This window comes from Capsicum annuum, chromosome 3, assembly GCF_002878395.1.
Source record: "Capsicum annuum cultivar UCD-10X-F1 chromosome 3, UCD10Xv1.1, whole genome shotgun sequence".
Lineage (NCBI taxonomy): Eukaryota > Viridiplantae > Streptophyta > Magnoliopsida > Solanales > Solanaceae > Capsicum > Capsicum annuum.
Genome location: NC_061113.1, coordinates 259,338,100 through 259,351,238, shown reverse-complemented (window position 1 = coordinate 259,351,238; position 13,139 = coordinate 259,338,100). Strand labels below are relative to the sequence as shown.

At 29.2% G+C, this 13,139-nt stretch overlaps 1 pseudogene; it reads left to right on the top strand.

Annotated features, from left to right (window-relative positions):
* The first annotated feature begins 3,926 nt into the window (after nucleotides 1-3,926).
* LOC124896910 lies at nucleotides 3,927-11,626 on the top strand (annotated as a pseudogene).
* The last annotated feature ends 1,513 nt before the right edge of the window (nucleotides 11,627-13,139 follow it).

Sequence of the window (13,139 nt, the reverse complement as noted above, 5' to 3'; positions counted from 1 at the left end):
TTTACTATATTACCCCTAATTAATTATTACAAGTCATTTATATATTAGAATTAATAATATTTAATTAAATCAGTATACATTTATATTTATATCTCATCAATATCAAATTTTAGTGCTAAAAAACATTTATAGTGTTGGGCCCGTACTGACAGGGGCTATGCACCTCTAGTTATATAATAGTATGCACTTACTGTTAAACATACAATATTTCAACTGACAAGATGAGGTTGTTCAGGTTTCCATTCAACTCTAATATTGTATGAGTCATTAAGAAAGAAAAAAAAATGGAAGTTTTGATCCTAATGTGGAGCAGAAAAATATCAATCTTTTATAAAAGCGGAGATGTGTTTATACTCATTTCTGCACAGTGTTATACAAGATTATATAATATTATTATACAAACTTATACAAAAAGGATGTTTGTCTCCTACGAATGATGGTACGTATTTGTTAGTTATGGGATGTTGGCAAAGAATGTCAAAGATATTTAATTTGTTAGGTATATAATAGGTATGATAATTAATAGGATATATAATATGTTAGTCATCCAAAAATATTATGAGGCAAAATTAATAATGAGATATATACCACCTAATTATGATAAAATCAGATTTTGGTATCCACTAAAATATTTTAAACATTGTAAAGATGAATAGCATAACAAAATCTCAAAAATATAAACAACTAAAACAAATAATATCTAAAAAACAGAGAGAATTAAAAATAAGAAAAGAAACACTACAATATAACATAATTGTAGGAGTATGTCAAAAATCAATAAATGCATAAAAGGAAGAAATTCATATTTAGAATCACAAATAGATAGTCTAGAATACATATATCAACACGATCTATACAATATCAAGTAGATAAAATGAACAAAGAAGAATTTATAATAGATGAAAAAACATATGAAAACCATGAAGGATTAAAAATAAGAATAGTATTCTCCAATTTAAGAAGACGATATAAGAAAATAGGTAAATATTTATATTTAATGTTAGAAAAAAATTAAAATTAGAAGATAAATCAACAGCTATGGTAAGAATAGCAAAAGAAAATGAAGAAATAGATAGGAAAAAAGAAATAGATAATATAAAACAACAAACTACAGAAGAAATACGAAAAATAAAAGAAACTAAAAATAATAGTATTGCTGAATTAGAAAAAGAATTATAAATGCTAAAAGACCTGTATGGAAAAAGATAGAAAGGAAAAGAAGAAAATGATAAAGAACAAAAATTATTAAACGAGATAGATCAATTTAAAGAAAAATTAGAAATAAAAAATAAAGAATCAGAAACCAGTGAATTAGAAATAAATACAATAAATACAGAAGAAACAGATAATTATGATTCGAAAGATAGTGAAACATATACAGAAATTTTAACATATATAGAAAAGTTAGAAATTAATGAAAAGCAAGAAGTAATTAATAGAGAAAACTTAGAAAATACAAATACAGAAATAAATACTCTTAATAAAGAAGACGATGAAAACATAATACCTAGTACATTACAAATAAGAAAAACTACATATTATTATAAAGATTAGTTTAAAAAATATAACCTAAAAAATGAATATAACAAATGGACACCAAAACAAATAATTAATAAAAATTATAACTTTTTAGATTTAGACTGTGTAATAGACACAAATAAAATAATTTAACTATGGGCAGGATATATGTCAAAACAATTATTAGATAATAATATAGATACGACAAATACACCAGAATATATAGAAAGAGCATTAATGGGAACAGTAAAATTATGATTTTTAAACCTAGCCGAAGCAAGTAAAAAAGTATTAAGATCTGACAAAAAAACAGAAGGAAAATCAACCATTACTAAAATATCTCAACAGAAATATTGAAAAAAATATGAAGTAGCTATAAGAGATGAATTTAGTAGTATAACAACAGAAGAAGAAGAACAAAATAAAGAAAAAGATAAGAATAGGAATTTAATGTTAAAATTAGCAATATGTAATATGTGCTATATAGATGAATATACGTGCGCATTTAAAGAATATTATTATAAAGGAACATATAACATAGAGGAAAGTAAGGAGATAAGGAAATTATATTTTAGTAAATTACCTGAACCATTTAGTTCAAAAATAATAAAGAGTTGGGATGAAGCAAAAATAGTAGATACCCTAGGAGCAAGAATAATTTTTTTACAACAATAGTATAGAAATCTATGTGAAAATATCGAGAAGAAATAAAAATAAAAAAAATATTAATAAGAAATTTAGCATGTTGCAAAGATAAAATATCACCTCAATTTGAATGTGAAGAAAGATATTATAAGAAAAGAAAAAGACATAAGAAATACAAAAAATCAAAATATAAGTATAAGAAACCAAGAAAAAGATATTATGTAAAAAATTATAAACATAAAAGACCATATAGGAAAAAGAAATCTATAAAAGAATGTACTTGTTATAATAGTGGAAAACTAGGACATTTAGCTAGAGATTTTAAAATACCTAAATACCCAAAAAAAGAAACAAATATCAGAAATAAAGATAGAAAATACATAATACATGCAAATAGATTATATAGATTACGAATAAGAAAGTGAATATAGTATATATGAAATTTCGGAGAATGAAACAGATAATGAAATAGATAGTAATTTAGATGAATCAAATGACTGAAGAAGATATAAAAAAAAACCAAATGACTGAAGAAGATATAAAATAATAACAAAGGAAAAATATTTAAATGAAGAAGGAACAGATCAAAAAATAATATTTGATAACAATATATTTGACGAAATAAAAGAAATAGAATTAGATTTAAGAGTAGAAAAAATATTTAAAATACCAACAATAAAAAACATATTTAGTAGACGAAAAGAAGAATACTACGTAGTAAGCCAAAAAGAACATATAATAGAGTGTCGATATACAAAAGGAAGAGCTAGTATACCACTATTAACAAAAAGAATAATTAATAAAGAAATAAATCATATAAAAAGTAAAGACCCAATAAAATATGTACACCTTGGAGGAACAGAGATATTGATAAAAGCATGTTTTAGAGAAGGAATAGATACACCAATAAAATTATATTTAGTAGATGATAGAATTATAAAACATACAGAAAAAAGTATAACAACTGCCATAAGAGGAAATTTAATATACCAAAAATTTAAATTTATAACAAGTGAGAATTATTCAGTAGCAAGAACAGATAAAAACATAGATAAATTATTAGTATTATATTAGAAAATATCAGGAATAGAACTAACCCTAGGAAGTAAAATATTTACAGCAAGATGTAAAAATCTATATGTATTAACAACAAAACATAAAATAACGGGAAAAAATAAAATTAATAAAATACACATAGAAAATCCTTTTGGAACAATTTGTAAAAGTAATTGATAATAATGATTATAGTTACAAAGATATAGATGTAGAAGAAGATTTAGAAATAATAAATGATAGAATAAGCACAACAAAATAAACAGCTTATGAAAAAAAAGAATCATCAAGCTCATCAAAAAGAACAAATTATGAAACAACTTCAACAGTTAATTTAACTCAATATTACATAACAGGAACAATAAATGAAAAAGAATATGTAATACTCTTAAACACAGGACAAGAAGAAAATAATATTGCAAAATATCTAGTAAAAACTGAAGAAATAAAATCTAATAGTAAAATATGCCCAGATCTACCAAGGAGTCTAATAAACATTAAGAATACGGCAGAAAAAGAAATAATAATAGGAGTTAGAAAAATAAAAATAGAAGTTGAAATAAAGGAAGATATGCAAAAAACAGACATAATATTAGGAATAAAATGGTTAGAACAAGTAAAACCATACAATATAGAACACACACAATTATCTATAACATATAATAAAGAAAAATTATTAATAAAAAGAGCTTTGACATGATATGAAAATATATGTACTTGTAAAAATAATAGTAGAAGGATATTATAATAGGTATTTACACCTATGATTGATATAGGAGCAGAAACAAACTTATGTAGATACAATTGTTACTAAAAGGTAAATGGGATAAGTTAAAAATACCAATAGTAGTCAAACGATTTAATAATGAAGGAAGTTTAATTACATATTGTCACGCCTCAAATCCTATTGAGGTGGACTGACACCCATAACCGAGGAGGCCCGGGAGAACTAGCTCATAACCTTATACTTTCCATGCATATCTCTATGACAACCCAAAATTCGGACAGCATCATGTCGCATATAAAAGGAAATAATCACCTGTATAAACTCGAGCATACATATATATGTATATACAATACTTGGCCGTTGGAGCCATCACGTCTATTAACAAAACACCACCTTGACTGTACATTAGGTCTACAAAGCCTCTAGACAATACACAGAGTTTAACTAAGGTCGGGACACACCCCGCCATATAACTAACTTCTATACAATACCAAAAGTGACTGGATATGACACGGAAAGCCCCGAAGCAAACTGGAGCTCACCAAAAGCATCTGGATATCCTGGCTCCTACTTGTACGGTGTATGAGCTGAGGTACCTGTGCCTGCAGCACAAAAGGCAGGTCCTCCTTGGGGGATATCAGTACGAAATATGTACTGAGTATGTAAAGCTATAGATAATCACATATGATATAGGAGCTCAATAGAAATCAGAAACAAGTAAATAAATCGTAATAGAAGTGGATCACACTTACTAGAACTTATGACAACATGTACATTGTATTTATTCAATCACTTTACCTTCGTTCTTAACATCTTTGTAATCATTACTGTACTGTACTGAGACCATTAGGCTGCCTACAGTACATATCAACTGGGATCGATCCATGATAGGCTTATGCCCCTGGGATACCACCCATAAACACATAAATAGGGATCGACCCATGATAGGCTTATGCCCCTGGGATACCATCCGATAAGAGAGAACTTCCATCACTTAGTTCAATAAATCTTTGAGATTGTTATTTCGGTCGCCACCGCATTTTTGATACTTTGAAATAATGATACATCAATAAGAGACATATAAATAGACCATCAATGCAATAACAATGAAGTAAGAACTCATTGGCACATCAATGAAGTGTTTTGTAGTCATCAATGCCATAACAATGAAGTAGGAACTTATTGGTATATCAATGAAACGTTTTGGAGTCATTAATAGCACATGGATCTTGTTTGAGTAACCGGATACCTTCTGACATTCATTAGTGCAATAAACATGTAAGATTTGGAAAACAAGTAAGTATTGGAATGTCTTGACATCTTGTAGGGGGGAAACAAGTTCATTGGTAACGTAGGACATCATACAAAACCATTATGGATCACATGTTACTGAATAACTTTGGAAACTTTCTTAAGAGAACAATTGTTCACTTTCATGCCAAAGATATGGTATAGAGTATGCTTTACATACCTGATGTCAACTTTCAATACTAGTCCCAAATGGACTTCCCGTCTTTTCGGATTACTTATCTACAATGAACATATATAGCAATCTAGTATTAGTGACCAAACGTCACAATTCAATTATTTGAATTCACCAAACTAGTGGTTAAGTAGTAAGCCTTAATTACACCATAAAGGGTGTCACTTTAACCCTCTTATACTCCAATTACATTCACATTCCATGCATATTCATACAACATCTTCCAATATCAAGTTTGGATTCATTTGTCCTTCCAACCAATTTAAACCAAATTGAACCATAGACATAAATAATCATCAATTCAATAGTATATCACCATATCCACCTTCCTTAACTCAATTACCATATTCACCTTCCACAATTCAATACAACCAAACCATGCAAAATAGTCCATAACCCTATTTTCATCACCTTTCAATAACAACCAATACATATAATCCTCTATCACACATATAAATATGGAAAACAACAAAGGAAAACAATATTCATACCTTAAAATTTATCTCTTGATTATGCAATCCTGTTTGCACAAATAATAGGTGCCGTTCGAAGCTCTCGAGATGACAAACGCAGTTATCGGATTACTTTGAAATTTCTACGGTTGAATCAAAAGTAATTTAAAGGTCAAATTTGGCTAGGGTTTGTTCTTTCTCAATGATTGATGATGAAAATGAGTTTTTGAACTCATATACATGTATATATACAAATATTCCCGTCCATAATATAATAGAAAATGACCAAAATGCCTTTAAAATTTAAATAATGTCAAATCTGTCCTTTGGTGGACTGTTTTGATAAGCTAAAGTAGATCGACCATAACTCTTTGCTCCGATATCAGATTTGGGTGAAATTGGTATCATTGGAAGGATAATTCAAAGGGCTTTCATTTCATATAAAGTAGGCCACCCAGTTCGTCCTGTACAAGGAGTTATGGTCATTTGAAGTTGACCCTAAAAATCTATTTTGATAGGCTGAAGTAAAATGAGTATAACTCCTTACTCAGACGTTGGATTTGGATGAAACCAATTGCATTGGAAAGAAGACTCAAATATATTTCTTTTCATAGGTCACAACTCTCCCCAATTCATTATATTAAGGGAGTTATGATCATTTGAAGTTGATCAAAAAATTCAGCTGGCCTCAGTAGTTTGTGTGCAGGAAATTTTCCTGCACATTTACTATTCCCAAATATCCCGACCACTGTTTTATAGTTTCAACGTGCTCGATTATATCCGAAACCTATCCGTTTTTGGAAATCTTTATATCGTTGGTAAGCTTATTCAATAACCTTTGCATGGAACCATATAACTAAGACCAATACATGTACTTGAATACGCCAATACACGTACTTGAATACGCCAATACAAGTACTTGAATTAATTCTAGTATAAATAAAATAAAAAAATTAATTCCATATAACTAAGTCCAATACACGTACTTGAATACGCCAATACACGTACTTGAATACGGGGTGTTACACATATAAAGCTACAAATGTAAAAATACAGATATGGGATAAAATAATAACAATAGAAGAAATCTATAATTATGAACTAACATCAAAAGATATGCTTTTAGGAATGCCATTTTTAGATAAATTATACCCACATATAATAACTAAAATAGATTGGTGGTTTACAACACCATGTAAACAAAAAGTAAGAGCAAAAAGAGTTATAAATAAAATTAGAAAGAAAACTGATTGGATAAAAGAAAGTGAAAAAATCACACAAAAATTAGAAAATATAAAAAATACTGAAGACACAATAGAACTAGTTATAGTTTCAATAAATAAAGAAGAAATGACTATATTTTCAATAAATAAGGTAGAAATAATAAAGAAAAAATTAAGACAATTATACAGTGAAGATCCATTAAAAGGATGGAAAAAACATAAAAATACTGTAAAAATTGAGCTAATAGATAAAAATAGCATAATAACTCAGAAACCATTAACATGTAACTTTGATGATTTAAAAGAATTTAAAATGCATATAGATGAATTATTAGAAAAATAATATATACAAAAAAGTAATAGTAAACACAATAGTCCAGCATTTATAATAAATAAACATAGTGAACAAAAAAGAGGAAAAAGTAGAATGGTCATTGATTATAGGAACCTAAATGCAAAAACTATGACATATAATTATCCAATACCAAATAAAATATTAAAAATAAGACAAATACAAGGATATAATTACTTTAGTAAATTTGATTGTAAATCAGGATTTTACCATTTAAAGTTAGAAGAAGAATCTAAAAAGATAACTGCATTTACTGAACCACAAGGATTTTATGAATTTAATGTGTTACCATTTGGATACAAAAATGCACCAGGTAGATATCAACACTTTATGGATAGTTATTTTAAACAATTACTTAATTGTATAGTATACATAGATATATACTACTACATACAAAAACTAAAGAGAAATATTTAAGCAGTACAGTAGTGAAAAAAATGACTCAGAGTCTATGACAGAGTATAAATAAAATAAGAATCTATGATAATCTCACTAAAGAGTTGATGGTAGATACCAAGAATGCCCAGGAAAATCTGAATAGAGCATAGGAGACCTTCTGCTTCTTATCAAATACTTCCCTCTACTTCTTTAGGTCACTTTTATTCTTCAAATAGTTCATGGTCAATTGAAATGTCTCTTTCCCCCACGGATAACTCTCGAGGAAACTCAAAGAATCGACCATTTGAATCAGTTTTGTGTCGACAACCTTCATCGGATCTTTTGCAAACAACATGGTGTGCAAGAACCATAGTAAACAACACTTAAAATTGTGCTCCTCGTTCAACTTATCCCTCTAATCAATTGTAACAAGTTGGCCACCATAATATTTTTATTTTTAGTCACCTTAAAGCAGAAATGCTCCACCTTCTCTAACACCTTCAATTTTGATTCACTGGGTATGATGAGCAATTCAACCCCGTGATCAAACAAAACTCTCTCAAGCCAAAACAAACAGGCTTATTATTCATGCAAAACTACATCTCATGACACATCTTATCATTCTTAACACGTCGGAATAATAAACAATGGACCATCTGCCCATTGGATTTGAGATATTCCGACAGGTTTCTCAGGTGTCCAAAACAGGATCGTTTTATACTTTTATTCAAGTGTTGGTCGACGAAAACTTGCTTAAATTCTTGATAAGCAGTCATTCTTGATCTGACCTACATCTTCATGGGGAAAGATCCAACGTCGTCCATTATTGTTTGTAGGTCATACCGCTCCATAAAAATGTACCTTGAAAAATATGGCACGGACAAGGGATTATTATCCCCATCAACACTGTTTCTTCCACTTCTATCACTCTCTTCACTGTCACCACTAGAACTACACTCGACAATATTTTTACTAGAATCGGCATATCAACTTATCTCCTTTAACTCTGAATCTGATTCGGACACTTTGTCTTCAATTTTCTTTCTTTTTGAGACATTTTCAATTGCCTCATTTTCTCTTTTTTCTACTGCTATCAGCAACATTAGAAATGATACCAACTTTGTGTTTAACACTGAGTATTTTTTAGCCATTTTCAATAAAATCTAAACCTACAAAATAAATCTGTCATTTTCAATTCATAGACCATAAGTCTACTAATAGAAACAACTCAATGCTCATATGAAAACCCAAAAAAAACTAAGAATACACCACCATTAAACAGTTCACTACACAAAAATATCATAACTAAATCAAAATTCAACATGCAGTATCAAAACTCAACTATTGCTAAAAATCAAACTATTGCTACAAATCAAACTAATTACCTATTAATCTTTCAATTTTCACTATTTAATCAATCATATTTTAAAAGAATTTCATATGTCTAAAATTTAATTTCAATCTAGGGCATTCTTATATCATAGACCACAAGTCTACGAACAGAAACAGGTCACTGTTTGAATCAAATTACCAAAACACCCACGGAGCATCATTTAAGAATCTCGCCCATATTAAGTTCATTATCTGCACTTCACTTTAGTTAGTAATGGCTGGCAAAGATCTCAGACCCTTCCACAACCATTGGACTCTTAAGCTTATCTCAACCTTTATCTTGTCAGGTCACAATCTAGTGCTTGTTTCCTTACTTCCAGAGCAAGGCAAACTATGCTAATATGACACTGGCCTCTTGTATCTTGACTATTAATCTTACCGGTTACATTCTAACAATAGCATTTGAAGGGTTATTAAATTTTGTTGATTCTCAATCACCTTGTGTTTTTAGCCCCCTTTAAATGTATTACATAAATTAGGACACTAAATATCTTTATCAAAATTAAATACACATTTCTTTGACCCTGGTAGATTTTCCCATTTATGTAGTTGACCCATTACCATGGTTCACTGTGAAAACACGCCAAATGAATGATGCCCGACATTCTCGTTTAATGAATAGCTCCATCTCTTCTTTGCCATGGGAATTAATACTCAGCCGCAAACTCTTTCCAATAGGCAGTGGAGTTCTCTTAATTGAAATGATAAATCAATCAAAAATGAGACACATGAACTTGTTCTATATGAGGTATTTTTTTACAGCAAGAAATAAACAATGTCACTAATATGATATCGTTTGTGCTGATGATGCAAGTTTGGCTTTAACCATATAAAATACAAGACACCATCATAGCAAAGCTTCATCCCTAATACAGACTGCATGCTTTGTTGTTCAAACTGTTGCCTTAACTGAAGATGTTGTTGTTGGTGCAGTAAATAGGCTTACTACATTGGTAGCAAATGCTATAACAACTGTTGTTACTTCAGCTTCTACTACAGAACTAAGGCCTGTAACTAAGGACTGGGGTTCTATATGTGCAAAAGATCTTATCTTTGCTACAGCTGTTGTAGAACCTACTGTTGCAGAATATTCTCTTACTTAATGTCTAGCCGCAGTTTCTTTTGCATTTGTGATAAAGCAATAGGATCCTGAATGAATGATCCTGAAAATCTAAGGCCTTGACCGTTGGGCTGACCATTGGCTAGCTTAACTTACCTAACTATAGATGTGGGCAATGAGGTGGCACTAGAAGCTATTATACATTGTTGATTATGTTGAGGTTTATGGGAGTTAGAATCTTTGTCATTTATTAAGATTGATATTTTCTGCAACCAGTAAATGAGTGATCAACTATAGACTATAGTGCAAGTGTAGAATATGTGGTGTGTTACAAAGAAATGATACCAACTTTTAGCTATGTTATTATAATTTAAACAATATAGCTCAACCAGAATTCTATTCTAGTCCCTTTCACAATAATAATACATAGGAAACTAAGGGTCTGCTATTAATAATAACATGATATTTTCTAATATGTCCTATTGAGTGTTTTCATCTGACACAGTTTTGTAAGGTACTGAGTGAAATGTTCTTGTCTCAAAAGCTACGATATCGGTATGACTTTGTTGAAGTCTATTGAACTACATCAAAAACATGAAAAACTTTTGAGTTGCTTTTACTAAGTGGACCATTGCACAGAACTTATATTCAATTATATACTACCTAGTGTCTGATACAGTATCTCCATTTCCTAATCCATGTGCCTATTCCACGTTGGGGTACATAACCATGATTATGCTAATAATTATGATAAATAAAAACTTATATAGCACCAAGATATATTTCAACTCTCCTAAACTACTACTTATGTTGGATTTATATTAGTCTTAAGATGTTTTGGTCTATGTTGCCCGAACTTGTCTTCATACTTGCGTTATCTTTTTTTCTAAAATTTTGCAGGAATATGAAAATGGAGAAAAGGAGCACCATTTTCTTGAGGTCTACGAAGAGACGCATATGAAGAAAATCAAGGACGGTACAAGAGGAGATTGGGTCGAAACGCATGCTAAGAATGCATATGTAAGATAATAACTTTTACATACATTATTTTATTATTACTCAACTTTGCTTGTGTACATACTGACAAATAATTTTTCTTTCAGGAAGAATTTAAAAAAAGTATAGAAGAGTGGCGTCAAACCCAACCTACTTCAGAGGATGGTACCATGGTCCAACCATCACCTGCAGAGATGAATAATATGTGGACAACTGTGGTAGGTGGTTTAAAGAAAGGTAGAACCTATGGGACAAGGGTTCTCCAATCCTTGAGTAGTCCTTCGTTGTTTCCCAATTCCTTTTCTACTTTGCAAACTGTGGAAGAAATGGAAGCGATAAAAAAGTAAATTGTGGAATTGACGCAGAAATGTGCAGCTAACGATGCTAAGTTTGCTAAATTTGAGGAGTTGGTTAAGAAGCACACACGCAAGTATTTCATGATGATGGGGAATATAATCAATCTGATGATAGTTAGATTGTAGTTATTGTTCTTGTTTTTGGGTGTGACATTTAGATGTTTAAACTATTTGATTTGATGTTTGTTTTGAATGTTTTAAAGTGGTTGTATTTATAATTTTTTGTCGTGTTTGATCCTATTGTGAAAGACACATTAGTTATATTGTATATAATCTGAAAGTAGTGTAAGCTAATGCAATATAATAATTATTAAATTATTATTTATTAAATTTTTAACTACAGTATTTGAAAAAAATATAATTATTAAATAATTATTTATTAATTTTTTGACTACAGTGGTCGGAATAATTATAATTATTAATAATTATTTATTAAATTTTTTACTGCAATAGTAGGAATAATTATAATTATTAAATAATTATTTATTAAATTTCGACTATAGTAGTCGAAATAATTATAATTATTAAATAATTATTTATTAAATTTCCGAGTACCCCAGTTGGAAAATTTATAATTATTAAATAATTATTTATTAAATTTTCGACTAGAGTAGTCGAAATATTTATAATTATTAAATAAATATTTGTTAAATATCCAACTATATTTTCGACTAAAGTAGTCGGGAATTTTCGAGTACTGTAGTCGAAAATTTCCGACTACTGTAGTTGAAAATATTTTTCCGACAAGCTATATTCTGACTACCATGAAATAGTCGGAAAGTAGTCGGAACTACCTTATTTTCCGATCACATTTCGACTACATTAGCTTAGGTTGTATATATCTCATTATTAATTTTGCCTCATAACATTTTTGGATGACTAACATATTAAATATCCTATTAATTATCATTCCTATTGTATACCTAACAAGTTAAATATCTTTGACATTCTTTGCCAACATGCCATAAACATGCCATAACTAACAAATACGTACCATCATTTCATTTCTTTTTTAAATAACTTGGTAAATAACTCATACATATACCATCTTTACCTTTTAAATAACTAGGCTCTGATACCATTTGGAGGGGGGTGCGGATAACTCGGATAACTTAAATAGATATACACCAATAGAATTATATTTAACAAATGATAGAATTATAAAACCTATAGAAAAAAGTATAATAACTTCTATAAGAGGAAATTTAATATACCAAAAATTTAAATTTATAATAAGTGCGAATTATTCGGTAGCAATAACAGATAAAAACATAGATAAATCATTAGTATTATATTGGAAAATATCAGGAATAGAACTAACCCCAGGAAGTAAAATATTTACAGCAAGATGTAAAAATCTATATGTATTAACAACAAAATATAAAATAACAGGAAAAAATAAAATTAATAAAATACAAATAGAAAGTCCTTTCGAACAATTTGTAAAAACAATTGATACTTGTTTTATATATCATTAAAGACTTAGAAATAAAAGCCATAAAGA